Source organism: Diabrotica undecimpunctata, chromosome 2 (assembly GCF_040954645.1).
Source record: "Diabrotica undecimpunctata isolate CICGRU chromosome 2, icDiaUnde3, whole genome shotgun sequence".
NCBI lineage: Eukaryota > Metazoa > Arthropoda > Insecta > Coleoptera > Chrysomelidae > Diabrotica > Diabrotica undecimpunctata.
Window position 1 is genome coordinate 138,066,604 of NC_092804.1, and position 16,673 is coordinate 138,083,276.

At 31.6% G+C, this 16,673-nt stretch overlaps 1 long non-coding RNA gene across 1 annotated transcript; it reads right to left on the minus strand.

Moving 5' to 3' along the window:
* Positions 1-8,370: 8,370 nt before the first annotated feature.
* Positions 8,371-10,350, minus strand: LOC140433470 (uncharacterized). The gene is made up of 2 exons (XR_011949980.1): positions 10,232-10,350; positions 8,371-8,622 (listed from the first exon to the last, which is right to left on the minus strand). It is a non-coding gene; the product is annotated as an uncharacterized lncRNA (long non-coding RNA).
* Between the last annotated feature and the right edge of the window lie 6,323 nt (positions 10,351-16,673).

Sequence of the window (16,673 nt, forward strand, 5' to 3'; positions counted from 1 at the left end):
AATCCTACCGACTGCGCCACTTAAGTTTTACGAGTTAAAAAATTACTTTTTAAAAAACAATTTTATTAACAAGGACTAAATACAAGAATAGTGACAATACATAATCTTAAGCAAAAGTGATTTATGTTTACATTTACTTCTATTTATGTGTTTCTACTAATCTAATGTACATAAAGAATGTTTATGATAGAAAGTACAATGATTACTATAATGACACTATTAACCACATTTTTTAGATACATAACTCAGGACAATAACGATATAGGTCGATATGATGATCATAATTTTGGATCTTTAGATGGTTTTTTTAATAAACATATAACATTATTTTTTAAATCCCCAGCATAATCTTGTTTTACCCACCAGTTGTTAAACATTTTTAAAATTATTTGGTTAGCTGAAACTGGAAGATTGTGAAAAATTTTATATGTGAACCATCCAAACCGGGAGCCGTGCTTCTCGTTTGTTTTAATGCCCAAATTAACTCTGAATAGGTAAAAGCTTTAAAAATAGTATCTGAAGTAGAATAAAAATGAAAATTTTTTTAATCGTCTACATCGACATTAGAGACCGAAGACGGACCAGCTGGTTCAGAACATCCTCAATTAAATCTTAGTGCAATGGAGGTTTCTTTTGTTAATGCTATTTGTTTCTTATAGCTTTTACACAATTCCAAATGTTTCAAAGGGGTGTAGATCTATTGAGTTGATTAAGAAAGGTTATTTAACTATTTCTTTGTTTTAACTTGAAAATGAGTTTAGCCTTTGCTGCAATATTTTGATAATTCAGATAATTTGTAATATTTTCTTGTCTTCTGAAAAATTTAAGTGCGTGGGAGCGACTTTCAGCTATAACGGAACATTCTTCGTCCCACCAATAGGGCCTTAGGACAGAAAGAAAGAAAGGTTTTTTATGCAGATGCTGCTAAAGATATAACATCAAATAATTTTTTTGTTATTCGACAGTTATCTGAATCATTTAGAGATAAATTTGTACTGATTTCACTTTCAATAAATGCTTGAATGGCTGACCAATCGGCACGGCCGTCAGTTCACTTGGTTGCCGGATTGATTTCGAAAGAGATGGGAACAATGTGGAGCTGAATTTGAATAGGGTAGTGATCAGAACCTAAAGCGTCTTGATAAACGGACCAGTTTACCAAATCTGCCAAGAAAAGGGAGATAAGAGTTAAATCAACTGAAGAGTGATTACCATTGGGATTAACTCTAGTGGGCGATCCATTATATAAAGTAATTAGTTCCAAAAAATCTAAAGCTTCTGTTAAAACCTTTCCCCCGCGATCTTCCGGAATAGGGCCTCACCTGTAATGGTGTACATTCAAATCGCCGCAAAAAATTGTACGAGAGATATCAAACTGTACCCATAAATTTAACCAATCTTTTTTTGTGACTGCTATGTCTGAAGGTTTGTATACTGAAACGAAAAAAATATTTATATCTGGAATAAATACGGAACATACTTCAATGCCCCTTGACAAATTACGGATTATTACACTTTCTTGATAGTTTGTAAGATAAATATACCACCTCCGCCATATCCGTCATTACGGCATCTTTTAATGAAATTATATCCCTTTATACTAAAATTACTATTAGACTTAAGTCAAGTTTCGGAAATTATTTCGGAAATTATGATAATATCAACATGGTTTTTATTAAGGTAATTTACCAATTTTTTTTATTATATGTTATTGATCTACTATTCCACTGCAAAATTAGTAATTGGTTTGTAATTGTTTGTTTATTAGCCATTTTGAAAGTTTAATCAGTAAAATAGTTTTTCACTTGAATATGACTCACTATATGTTTTCATAGCATCATTTAAATCACTTAGAAAAAAGCGACTTTCCAAAAAGTACTTGATATTAGATTTAATTAGATTATTTAGTGGTAATTAAAAATTTTTTTGAAATTTATTTATGAAGGAGGTAATTAACATTGTAGTTTTCCCTTTATAGTCCATAAATTCTTCTCTATAAGGGTTAGGTATAATGGGCTTAGGTTTTTAACTAGGTTTATAAAATTTTTTTACAGGGATCATATCAGGTCTAGGAGAGGTTGGGTGTGTTCGTTTAATTTTTTTAATAGTATTGGCTTTAGAAGCTGGTTTTGGTTTTTTAAAAGTAATATTAGACGATGGACTCTCGCCAGAAGAATTCGGTAAAGTTAAAAAATTGTTTTCGTTGTTTAAAATAGAGAATCGGTTATTCATAGCCACTTTCGCATTATGATGGATTATTATATATATTTTCGGCTTCTTTAACAGAAATGTTTTCAACTGACATAATTGGTTTTATCTCCTTTTGCTTTGCATATACAGGACAAATACAAGAAATTAAGGGGTGGTCGTTATTATTACAATAAATACACAAATTATTCTCTTTACAATCCTCTTTTGTATGACTTGTATCTGTATACTTTTGACATCTCTCATTTTTTGATTTACATTTTCTAGCTAAGTGGCCATATCTCAGACATTTGAAACACTGTACAACGGGTTGTATGTAAGGTTCAACATGAAAATCTATTTGTATACATTTTGGAATTTCATTTCCTAAAAATTCCATTATTACCATTTGTTTGTTTACCAAAACTACGTTTCCATCGGAGTCTATAATTTTCCTTCTCATACGATAGACACTGGATACCTGTTTGTTTGATTTGATAGCCGGTAATAAATATGTTTTAGAAAAGAGAGTGTCTACCATCCTGACAACTCCTTTTTTGTGAGTATAGAATTTTGGTATAAATGCTACTAAATCGTTTTTTAATATTACATCGTGGTTAACTAAACTATTGGCTATTTCTAAGGTATTAAAAATAACCTATACCCTATTAACTCCTACCGGTTATCTAATACATCTTTTTTAAAAATTTTCATCCTTAAGAAGAAAGTGCCATATCTTCACTTACGCCTTAAAAACTCAACTATGCTCTCAGTACGGTTTACCTAAAGTACATAAGGCAGAGCTACCATTACGACCAATAGTCAGCTCTATCTATAACTTTTATATTTTAATATGTGTGTTAATAATGTTGAGTGTCTATGCTTTTATAAATAATCTCAACGACTATGTCTTGAAAAAGGAATAAAACCATTCCGAAAGCTAGACAAAAAGTCATAAGAGTGTTTCATTAACATCCCGGCCAATTTTCTGACTGCAACCCTAATAAACTGTGTTGTTTGTATATATATATATATATATATATATATATATATATATATATATATATATATATATATATATATATATATATATATATAAGAAGTGATTATTTCGACCAAAAAATAATTTATAAATACGTTCGAATTAGCGGGTAAAGTGGTCTGTAATGAAAATCTTTCTTTTTTCTGAGATACTCAATATTTCGCCATTTATTTAATAGCTTCCTCAGGAGTAAACTAAAACAATTTGAACATTACAAAAAATGGCGTACAAATACATTTTAAAACACTCACAGAATTTAAAAGATTTTGCAAATAAAAACTGACATTGAAGTATTTGAAATATTGAATGTTAAGATTAAATTGTCTTAAGCACGTTCGTTACAGCTATACGATAAAAAATTAAAGATATTTCAAATGTAAAAATAAAAATAACAATAAAAGAAACGTAGGAAGAATGAATGAATATTTCTTTGATGAATTATTAAGGATACTGGACGATTAAGTAACATAATATATTGTAACATATTGAACAAAATTTATAAATATTCAAAATAGCCAACAACCATCTTAATAACAACTAACCTTAATAATTCATCAAGGAAATGTCATTCTTCTAACGTTTCTTTTAAATCTTTTTAAATCTTTTAAATTCTGTGAGTGTTTTAAAATGTATTTGTACGCCATTTTTTGTAATGTTCAAATTGTTTTAGTTTACTCCTGAGGAAGCTATTAAATAAATGGCGAAATATTGAGTAACTCATAAAAAAGAAAGACTTTTATTACAAATCACTTTACCCGATAATTCGAACGTATTTATATATATATATATATATATACATATATATATATATATATATATATATATATATATATATATATATATATATATATATATACAATCACGAAAGCATGATTGCTTTTTCTAATTAGCAAAACAATTGATTTCTTTATCAATTTTGTCCACTAGTCTATTATCGAAGAACATATTGAAAAACTCAACCTTATTCCAAACATCGTGTATATCGAAATGATGATACTTTGATTTCCCAATAAAAGGAAATCTCAGTGGAGCTGGGCCTAGCCGGTCAACATCCACTCTAATCCATTGCCGGACTGCTTGAAGTAAACCGGTTGCACTGTCATTATCTTTATTCAAATCCCAGTGACTTAACCACATTTTACTTTCACCTTCACTTTCTGATGTCCTGGATACATCTAGCTCAAAACTGTCATCTGAATCTTTACTAAGCTGGCTAGAATTCATAGTGAATAAAATAACGATTCAATTTTATAAAATGTTTGTACGTATACATAACCTTACACAGCACGTGTTGTTTACACACTGAGGTCGCTTCCCCCTTCCACCCGTCTATTGATGTATTATACATCAATAACTTTGTAACAACTTCTTTTTTGTGTACCGTGTTGGTTTTTAAGAGTTGGCTATTATCGTACGCAAGCTGATGAAATCTTTCTCGGTCGGCAGCTATACGAAACAAATCCTAGACCGTTTGACCTGTCCATTATCTAATATTACGCAGCCAGGACTTGTAACAACTACTTCGTCGAAATTCGTTTAATTCCGAAAGCATAACTGGAAAAAACGAAATAAATCGCTTAAATTCCCACTAAATAGCTCAAAACGGTATATCTCGGGTTGGCTATTTTAGATACAAGAGTAAGACGAATTATCTCGGGATAGTTTCTTAAGGGGTTAAGGTGATACACCATTTTGTCAAATTCACTTAGTTTTCAAAGAAATGTATCGTTATTGCGTGAATAACTTTCAAATATGACCTGTAAAATATTAATTAATAATCTATATTATTATATGCAACAATCATTTAATAGTAATCATTTGTATTAGAAGTCACTGAGAAAAATTATTTTGTGGATCCAATGACTATCTGCGAATAAAATTATAAACAATTTAGTTTCCATGGTAGGCAAGGAAATGAAGCTGTAAAATTACTAAACCTACGGATTTTCCGCAAAAAGATTAATTAACAGTTTTTGCATTCGATTCGAGAAGGTGCCAGGAATCAAAATTCATAGTGGCAAAATAAAAATTTCGTGTTTGAATAAGGCAAATGCATTTCCAAATTATATCTTCTTCTTCTTATTACGCCATCTCCTTTTAAAATATTGGCGATCCAAATCACAATTGTAGTTTTGGAAACTCCTGCACGAAAGATTTTTGTGGATGAGCGGTCAAACCATCTCCTCAGGTCTTTCAGCCACGAGTTCTGGCGTCTTCCAACTGATCTTTTGCCCTGCACTTTACTTTCCAATATGATTTGGAGTAATTTATATCTTTCACCTCTCAACACATGGCTTAAGTATTGTATTTTCCACTCTTTGATTATACTAAGTAATTGTTTTTGTTTACTCATAAGCCGAAGTACCTCACCGTTGGTAACTTTTTGTACCTATGAAATTCTCAACATTCGCCTCTATATATACATTTTAAAGGTATTTATTATTTTTTATCTTTTAGAGTCCATTGTCCAACTTTCACAGTAATACAGCAAAACAGATCAGACATCTTCGAGCTACCTGGTGTCCAGGATGGACCTCGTCTCCTGGGGTATTTTAAACTCGTTCTCAAACAGTCGGCAGTCATTATAGTCAGTCATGATCAAGCTACCTGGTGCCCAGGGTAGACCTCGTATCTTGGAGTTTTATGTTATTTTCCTTCAAAATTAGTCAAAAGTCATTACTCGGGTCATTTTCGAGATCGCTAAATACAAATATTTCGTTAATAAATGACCTGTGAATACCTCAAGTAACTTTATAGAAAACTTCAAAAAAATTATTTAACACATGATTTTTTAAATTTGGCCCTTCTGAGTAGTTGGTAGCACTGATGAAGTAACAAGTGATACATATTAGAGTCTCCACTGTAGCAGTTCCTGCCTTTTACTTTCACATAAATGCTGATTTAACAATTTTCTTATACTAGTACACATCTATCCTCCAAGTTAGATAGTTATATTACGTTTTCTTCTCCTCGCTCTATTTCAAATTATTATGAAAATTACTGTTTTTTAAAAAACAGTATATATCAGTCAGTAGGTTTTTATATGAAAAAGAATCGCTTCGTTAGTAATTTGTCACGTACAAATTGTTCAGAGTGAAAATTAAGGAATATGGAGAACTATGAAGAATTATCTTGTAACGTAATTTGTCTGAATGTGAAGTGGGTGATTGAAAGAGAAACAGAAAATCCAGGTGCAAGTCGGTTCACTTTACAAACAGGCGCTCAGGTATTTTGAAGAACACAACAGTAAGCTTTGGGACGTGGATCTATATATTGGGGATGTTATTTTTCCAATGAAAATAATTTGGTACTTAAAGGATGGGAAAAAATTAAAGGGGAGCTTCTAATTTTTTATGGAGGGACGAGAAAACTCGGCATTTTATCTATAAAAAGATAAAAACAGAAAAAAAATATAGGCTAAACCTCTCTAATAAAACATAATGCATTAAGAGTCCATAAAAGAAAGCAAACCTAATTACCTTGTATTTTTGCTCTACATATCTGTCTAATTTACTTTCTTATTAGTTATTTATTTAATAATTTTTATTACTTAAAAGTTCTGCCAGGTAAAAGTAATACGGAATGTCAACACATTAGAAAACTAAACAACATAAATAAAACAAATCAAATAGCGGAAAAAAAAATACAAATTTAGATAAATCAGGTAATACACAAATACTCCTGAAATGAGATAACTGGTTTATTATACCCAGTATACTTACACTCTATTATACCTATTATTTATATTATACTTATAGGATTACTATTATAACTGAGTTAAGCTGTAAGATGAATTCACATAAGTAAATTTAGCTCAGCCATAACATACTATCATGATAATATCAAGATCATTACGAAATCCAAAGAAAACATTTTTAAGGGACATACCCTAAACAGAAAAATCCTACTGCACTGCAATAAATACGAAGGAAATATAAGTTACAAGTGAATTCAGGTTTACTTTTCGATCCACCAGAGAGAAAACATCTGCGATGTATCTCCAACATTGGACAAGTTTTAAAATTAATCTCAACTTACATAATATTGCTGTATAGATAAGTGACTAAATTTCAACTAAAATAAAACTTACCACTGTATTTTATCATTGTTTAAGTGTTGTACTGATATATTCGTAGTACTGCATTACATTATCGATTTTTTCGTCTTTCTTATAAGCTACATGCCCAATTGCGACAAAACACAGTTTTAGTGCTTCGTTTCATCGTCTATAGTGATTTAGTGTTGAAACGATATAAAAATTTCTTATATTTTCAGAGAAATGTCGTTCTTTATTTCATATTTGTTCTATAAAACTACGGAGTTTATTACTAATATATTTACCAAGTTCTGGAACGGTGACAAATTTGCATTATTATTATTTAAAATGAAGAATACCAACCACATTTAAGAAACAATTTTCAAAAATAATGGTATGAATACGACAAAAAAACTTTTTGCTTGCTTCTGCACATTTTTCATTCTTACAAGATCATTTTTCTTTTTATCGTAACCGTTTTTTTAATTTTTTTTTCTTCTTCTGTGGATTAAATTGTATTTAATCGTTAAGTTTTAATCGATCCTTCACTAGGTTAGTGACATCAAGATTGGAGAGAAAATTAGATTTCTACCAAACGAGAGAGCAGGCAGGATTCCGATTAAATTATGGTACCAATAATCACCTCCATACAGTAAAGACACTTATTGAAAAATCTATAGAATACAACAAACAAATCAGCTGGGATAACCAAACATGCGAAATCCGAAGACGAATACTCGGGGATACACACTCCCATACTGGGAGTGGTGTTGCGGGACCGAATAAGAAACGAAAATCTGCGAAGAAGGACGAGTATTGCTGATGTTGTGGAACGCATAGCGGAACTTAAATGGAATTGGGCAGGCCATGTAGCGAGAATGTATGACTCTCGATGGACGAGTGTTACACATTGAAGGCCAAGAGCATACAAACATAGTAGAGGAAGACCACCTACACGTTGGGCTGACGACATCAGGCGTATCACGAAAAATTGGCAACAAAGAGCACAAAATCGCAAAGAATGGAGGAGTTTAAGGGAGTCCTATATCCAGCAGTGGACGTGATAAATGAAGACTGGATGATGATGATGATGAATTGATAAGTATTATATTACTAAATAATTTTATTTGAAAACATATAAGATTATGAAAGTTTCTTTGGAAGTTAAGTTATTTAAAAGGTTTTTCGTTGTAAGAATCTTGTTGTATTTCAAGATAAAAATGAATTAATATAAACTAATAATCATATTAAAATAATACTACATATTAATGTTTTTTGTGTTTTTTGGGTTTTTCCGTGACTGGTTTAGATTGAACATTTCCAGCTTCTGCTTGGAAGATTCCAGATGCGATGAGGCCTAAAAATAAAAATTTTGATAATTCTAAAGTCAATAACGTATTTACCTAATTTTTTTAATATAGTATACTTACAAATAGTACATATAAAATAAAAATATAAAATAAAAAAAATAAAAAAAAAATTAACATTTAAAGCTAGATACACACACACACACACACACACACACATACACACACACACACACACACACACACACACACACACACACACACACGTAAACACACGCACACCCACACACTTAGAAATTTTTCTTTTAGCAGTCAAAACATTAAAGTCAACATATTTCATATAAAAACAAAATCTTTTTAAAAACAAAATCTTTCTAAAAACAGATATGTGTGCTAAAATTAACTAATTGATGGCAAGACAGCAGCAGAACAACGTTTGACTATTTTGCTATATTCAAATATGTAAGGTTGATGTTGAGGTGAGTCTGCACAGGTTAATTTGGACGACATATAGGACGGAGAATCCAAGTTACCATTGATATTAAGGCATTATTCTTCACGAGATGCATATAATGCTGACGAATCAGGGCTTTATTATCGCGGCATACTTGATAAGACTTTTTTTTGACAAAACAATGTTTGACTCTTTTGCTATGTGCAAATATGGAATGTTCGAAAGAAGATCCATTAGTAATTGGAGAAAGTAAAAAATTAATTGCTGTTTTAAGCGTAGTCATAGTGACAAATTACCGTTATTGGGTTTCTAACAAAAATTCTTGAATGGCAAAAGAAATTATGACAAGATGACTGTATAAATTTGGCAATAAAATAAAAAAAATAAAATAAAAAGTGCTTCTTTTCTAAATAATGCCATGTCACATACTAAAGCTTCATTTAAAAATAGTCGTCCTGCCATAAAATAACGCTTTACATTTCTTAGAACAAGAAATAGTTCAGAGTATCAAATTAATTGACCGATTTTTTTTTTTGAATAAAATATTTTTATAGTTGCGAAAAAAACATAAAATCCAATGCACTTGTCTGGACTCTAGCTGCTTGGAAAAAAGTATTTCCTGCTGCAGTTCACAAATGTTTTTCTGAAGTCGGTTTCTCCAAAAAGATCCACTTTTTGATGAAGAGCACAATATATCCCTTGCCATCTCTTGGATAAAAAAGAAGATGGATATAGCTAAAATGAAAATGTTACGGAAATTTTGGGTAAGACCAAAATGGACAAGATCCGGAATGACGTGATTAGGACAAGAGCTGGGGTGACTACAGTTACAAAAAAGATTCAGATAAAGACTGCAGTGGTTTGGTTTCGTTAGACATAGAAATAAGAACTATGTAGAACAAAGGATATACCTCTTAGCAGCTGAGGGAAAAAAGGGAACCAGGAGAAGATAAAAGGACCGTTTTGCAGATAACTTAAAAAGACATTTAAAATGAATAACACAAGACAAACAGCGATGAATGGTGAATAAAAGTAAGGAACAAACAGTGACCCTTGAAAATGGAGAAGCTGAGAAAGAAGAATTTTAAAGTAATATTAAAACGAAAACCAGCAAAAACTCTTATATGTAGTTGTAAATAGAATTCAAACAACTAATCTCATTTAGATATCAATTAATACATTTCGTTAATATATTGAATACTTACCAAGCACAAATACAATAAAAAATGTAATCTTCATGTTGATTTTGCAATTGCTACGAAGAAAATGATGATTGACATAAGAAATATCATCATTTATATATTCTAGATACCGCCATTTTTATAAAATTATATTAACATTTTGTATTCATTATACATCTTTATGACGTCCCTCTTATCTGGCATATTATGCTGCTGACATGAGAAGGATAATTTTGTTGTGAGGGTAATGAGATATTTATTGTATCTTTGTATATCATAAAATTGGGAAACATGTTGTTCAGCACAAGTTTTTTTAATATTGTCTATTTTAAAGGTATCTTAACACTTTGTAATTTACAAGGAGATTCAAAGAGCAAACTTAAAAATTTCTCATTTTTCTTAAATATATCATACTACTAAATTATGACATTATTAGAAAGAACTATAATTGCTTTTTAAGTTTTGTTAACTATTTGCTACACCTTAGTTTAACTGTTATTGAGATAGTTAGCTTTAAATGTGTGTATTAAAATTTTGATAACTATTGCTGAGCGTGCCATGGAAGTTTTAGTTGGCAGTTCTATATTCTCAAAAATGTGAGTCTGTCTATCTATGTTTAATTTATGCGAATTGTATCTATGTAGAATTTTTATAGCACGTTATACAATACAGTTAAACCTGTGTTAACGGCCACCTGTCAAAAGTGGCCACCTTTACTAATGACCAGGTTCAAAATTCCACAAAAATATTATAATATAGATATAAATTCCCTTATTTATGACCTGGTATTTAAAGCCGCCTTTATAATATATACGTGGCCAAATATTCTTAAATTTTTAGCCCACTTCATGGAAAATTACCAAATATTGAGATCCACGAAAGATGTACAGCACTTGCTAAATCAAACACATCGTTTTCGATGATATGGAAGCCTTCACATGTTGGTATTAAAGGAAATGAGAATGCTGACCACGCAGCAAATGAAGCACGTCGCTCTGACCTTACAGATGAAAAGTTCAAATGTTTCAAGATATAATAATTGCAATTAAAAAGTTATCTACCTCAATGTGGCAAAATCAATGGAACAGGTGCACTGCCCAACTAAAGTCCATCCAACCAAACATTTTAAGACCTAGAATTGTTACTACGGAAAGAAAATCGAAGACCATCATTAGAAGGCTTAGAATTGGCCACACTCGGCTAACGCACGGATATCTGATGGTTCCCGAAGAACCTCCAAACTGCCAATATTGCATCTCCCGTCTAAGTGTACACCGTATACTTGTGGAATGTAACCAGTACGCAGCAGCACGGATCAAACATGGTATCCACGGAAGTTTATGTGATATCTTAAAATCTAAAAACAATATGTCTAATGTGATAGAGTTCCTTTAAAACTGTAAATTATATCTGTTGTAATTGTATCATCTATCTATATTCCAATTTTGAAATCATCCGCTAGTTTTTTATTTTTTTTAGATATCATCTGTATAAAAATTTATTGAATCAATGTAACTTAATTTATTGTTTTCTGTAATACAGTTCCTCGTGTCAATGGCCACAGCAGCCGAGACATATAATTTTAAATAAAAAAAAAATATGGGCCAAAATATTTTTGTCTTTTTATTAATGGAAATACCAGTATTACGTATTTAAATGGGAATTGACCTAAGAAAGTACGAAATAATCTGCATAGTTGTGATCAGTTGTTCTAATGCATATCTATTTAGTTAGTTTAAAGTTTTCTGTGTTCGAAAGGTTCTAAGTTGCTATAATAATATGTCGCAAAGAGGAAACGTTTGTGGCTGTTTGACTAAGCAAAGGGAAAACAAAAAGTATGGTTTAAGTTCGCGAAAGTTTGCCAAAAAATATGGGGTTGGAAAAACTTAAATTTACGATATTATATAAAACAACAGCGAATTATAAAAGAATGTTGAGATAAGTGTTAATTTGGAGTAAAAACATAAGTTTCCAAAGTCAGAAGGATTGGCAGTGGAATAAGTAGTCTACAATTAGTTTTGCAAAACCAGAAATAAAGCAATTGTTCCAATATATGGGTGGCTACTTAAAGAAAAAGGACTCGAGGCAGCAAGTAGTTTGAAGATGGTAAATTTTGTACCATTAAATGGATGGTTGAAAAGTTTCTGCAAGCGTTTAAACTAATTTGTGGTGAGTCTGCCAAGGTTAGTTTGGACGACATAGAAGACTGAAAAACTAAGTTACCATTGATATTAAGGAATTATTCTCCACTAGATGTATACAATGCTAACGAAACCGGGATTTATTACAGAGCCATGCCTAATAAGACATTTGCATTAAAAAATGAAAATTGTGTAGGGAAGAAGGCAGTACAACAAAATGCTTCTATGAGAAAAGAAATTGTGATAACTAAGCTGCATAAATTTGTCAATAGAATAAAAAAACAAAAGAGAAAAGCGCTTCTTGTCCTAGAGAATGTCACGACACATTTAAAAATTCCATTAAAAACTGTTTAAACAGTATTTCTGCCACCCAACATCACTTTACATTGCCAACCCTTATATTAAGAAATAATTCGCAACTTGAGCGGAATTGATTAACTTAAATTCAGCGTTTATTGAGAGTGGATGTGATTTCGAGAATTGCGCTAAACATAAATTTATCCAATACACTTGTCTTGATTTCAGCTGCTTGGAAGAAAGTATCTCCTGTTACAGTTAGAAATGTTTTATCTAAAGCCGGCTTTCCTGATGTTATCCACATTTGATAAAATGGACGATATACCCATTATCTACCCCTACAATCCGTAACGAAATTTTAGATTTGGATGAATTTGCTTCCATTGACAGTGATATATCTACAAAGAGCCCTACTGGAGAGACGTTTTTATACCATCTCCATCTACTTCTGTTTGCGATAAGTCCGATAGATATGTTATGATATGTTGATAGCAGAATTAAACAGTTGCTTGGTGATGCTGATGAAGCTGTTCCTTCTGAATTAAAGTGTCAAAGATCAAAGAAAATCAAAATGTCTTGTTTGAACAGAGTTCAATGTTTACGCTAACTACTTTTACTGAAAAATGGACCTCAAATGCTCAAACAAATTTATATGCTTTACAAAAAGACAGCAAAAATTAAAAAAACAGTAGCCAAGAAGAACTAAGGGCATTTCTGGGGTGTTTTATTTAAATAGGACTGCACCCTTTACCAGATAAATATTTTAATTGGTCACGTGATTCTTTTTAAAATAATCTTGTTAGCTCCAAAGATTTAACAATAACCAGGTTAAAAAAAATAATAGAAAATATCCATGTAAACGACAATTCAGCAACTGTAAAGAGAGGTTCACCTAACTTTGACATAGTGTATAAGATAAGGCCATTTATAGATAGACTAAATGAAATTTTTAAAGAACAAGCCAATCCTGAAAGTCTATTTTCTATTGATGAATGTATGGTCAAATTTAAAGAACGTATTTAAAGAAACTATTAAACAGTATATACCGAAGAAGCCAATTAAGCATGGTTATAAAATTTGAGCAAAGTGTGATACTATTACTGGGTATCTGTACCAGTTTATTATCTATGCTGGAAAAACTAAAGGCATTGAAAATGATAGCTTCGGATACAAGGTTGTAACTAAATTATGCCAAGATATACTACACAAATCTTTGGTTGTTTTGCCAACCAAAAATAAAATACTTCGATAAAATAAATTCTATTGTTTGAGCAGTGGCCCTATAACAGCAAAAATGTGGTTGGATACCAAAGAAGTCACAGTTATTACAACTGCCAATCAATCACATAAAGTACCTATGATAAAACGTACACAAAGAGATGGCACAAAGAGAGATATAATTTGATAATTTGCCCAAAAGTTATTGCACATTATACACTAAACATGGGACGTGTTGATCACTTTAATCCTTCAGGTCATCATATTCCATGAGTAGGAAGTCTAGAAAATCTTGGATGAGATTGTTCTTCTTTCATTTAGATGCAAGTGTGAATAATACATATATTATGTATACAAGAATTTATGATAAAAAAATACTTCCAACAAGGATCTTAGGCTTGTCTTGGAATAGCTCTTATAGGTGATTTTACAGTAACGGCATCATCTCGACTTGTGATATTTACAAATAAAAAAAAAACGGGAAGCTTTCGTGTTTCAGACGAAATTCGGCTGAGAAATGTGGGACCACATTTACCAGATCTTCAAAAAAATTATACAAGATGCAGATTTTGCTCAAGAAAAATGAAGAAAACCGAAAACATTAGTCGTAGACATTGTCAAGTAGCTGTATGCCCAAAAAATGTTTCATTTCAAAAATCATTTTACACTGCTATAGTTGAGACCTAAATTAGTTTTGTCACACAAACATTTTTGTATTTTTTTATTAAATAAATTGTTTCACAAACTATACAAGCTTAATTAACCTCCCCCTACACATATTTTTTAAGGAACAACAAGAAAATAGTTCCCCTAGTAGAAAAAGTCTTTTTTATTTTAACAAAAATATGTTTTATTTATATTAATATTGGATACCAAAAGTATGTATATAAATAAGCAAATTAATTCTCCTTATGTCCCATGTCTTATTAAGGTTGAAAGTAGTTTTAGTAGTTTTCCGTTTATGCATAGAATTATATTTGCTGTAATTAATAAAATAAATAAATTTCCAAATATCTTTTATGTGTTTGTGGACTTGAAAACCTGACAATAGCGACCTTATATAACGGTCAATAGGTCTTTCATTTTTAATGACCGTTATTGACAGGATGTACTGTAGTAATCAAGATTCTAAAACAAACATTTATATGGGCTCTAGATGGCAACTGAGTTGTCATCTATGGCTCATACAGAGACACCGTGTCAGTCAGCAACAGCATTGGGAGTCATACATTGCCACGCAGGGTATCTGGCAATAACTTTAACATTGTATTTAATTTTAAAGAAAGATATGATAAATAACAAATTGTGTAGCATTTTAAGAGTTTTACCCACATATTAAGTGGATTGACTCATATTCACCTGGTAAATGCACTTATGATGGACTGGTAAGTCCGAAAATCTTCTATTGTGGTGTAACCCAAAAGGGTCTTTTTAATTATATACCTTTTATAAAGGATTTTTAAATAAAACTTGACACATTCATCTTGAATGTGACGCTGGCCTTCTTCTTCTTATTCTTCTTATAGTGAAGTACGCCTATAGTGCGTTGGCGAATTATCTTAAGGCGAGGCGTGTGTCTTTTGCGGTATGCAAAAGATCGCCAGTGTTATTTATGCCTGTCCAGTTCTTTATGTTCCGTAACCACGACATTTGTTTGCGACCTACTCTTCTCTTGCCTTCAATCTTTCCCTGGATGATTAGTTGAGAGATTACGTATTTTTTTCCTCTCAGAATATGGCCGAGGTATCCAATTTTTCGTACCTTAATCAAATTGAGTAGTTCTCTCTTAGTATTTGCCTTTCTTAAGACTTCCTTGTTTTTCACCCTATATGTCCATGGTATGAGGAACATTCTTCGCAACGTCCACATTTCGAAGGCCTTTAACTTATTAATGGAATGTACTCTTAACGTCCATATTTCCATGCCGTATAACAATATGGACCATACATAGCATTTAACCATTCTGTAGCGGAGAATGATGGAAGGATTGCGGTTACATAGTAGCGGTTTAAATTTGATAAAAACTTATCTTGCTTGTTCGGTACGGCATTTTATCTCTTGTTGAGAAACACATGGGTTATTTATCATCATTCTCAAGTATTTAGATGTTTTTACTTGATCAATTGGAGCATTATCTACTTGCAGTTGTATTTTTAAAAGTGCGTTTTTTTTTATTGCCATGCATTTAGTTTTTCGAATGTTATTTATCGGGAACCCGTTTTTTACCTTTATTCCACACTTAGAGCCTTCCAGTGCCTCTGCAAAAATGTTGTCCACATACCGATTGAAGAGCATAGGAGACAAAATACAACCCTTTCGCACCCCTCTTAAAATTTCAAATTCTTCTGTGTTGGTTGATTTTTTCAGTCTCACTTGTGCTTTTTGATTCCAATAGAGATTCTGGATAACTCTGATATCTTTCCCGTCAATGTTAGCGTCGTGTAGCATTTTTATAATTGCGTCATGTTTTACGATGTCAAACGCTTTTTCATAATCGAGTAATATTATGACTATATTCTTTCGTTGGTCCATGCAGTTTTTGTACAAGCGTATTCAAGCAGAAATCTGCTTCACGTGTACCCAGTCTGCTCTTGAAACCAAATTGTGTGTCACTGCTTAGATCTTCCAGCTTTCTAAACATTCTTGTGTAAAGAATGAGAAGAAACACCTTAAGCAAATGGCTTATTAAACTTACCAGTCTGGGGTCTTTGTATTTTGTTGCTCTTTGTAATTTAGGGATCATTATAAAGGTTAAATAAAGCCAATTCGTTGGAATGTGGCCGGTGTTATATATGGCATTGAAAATTGTT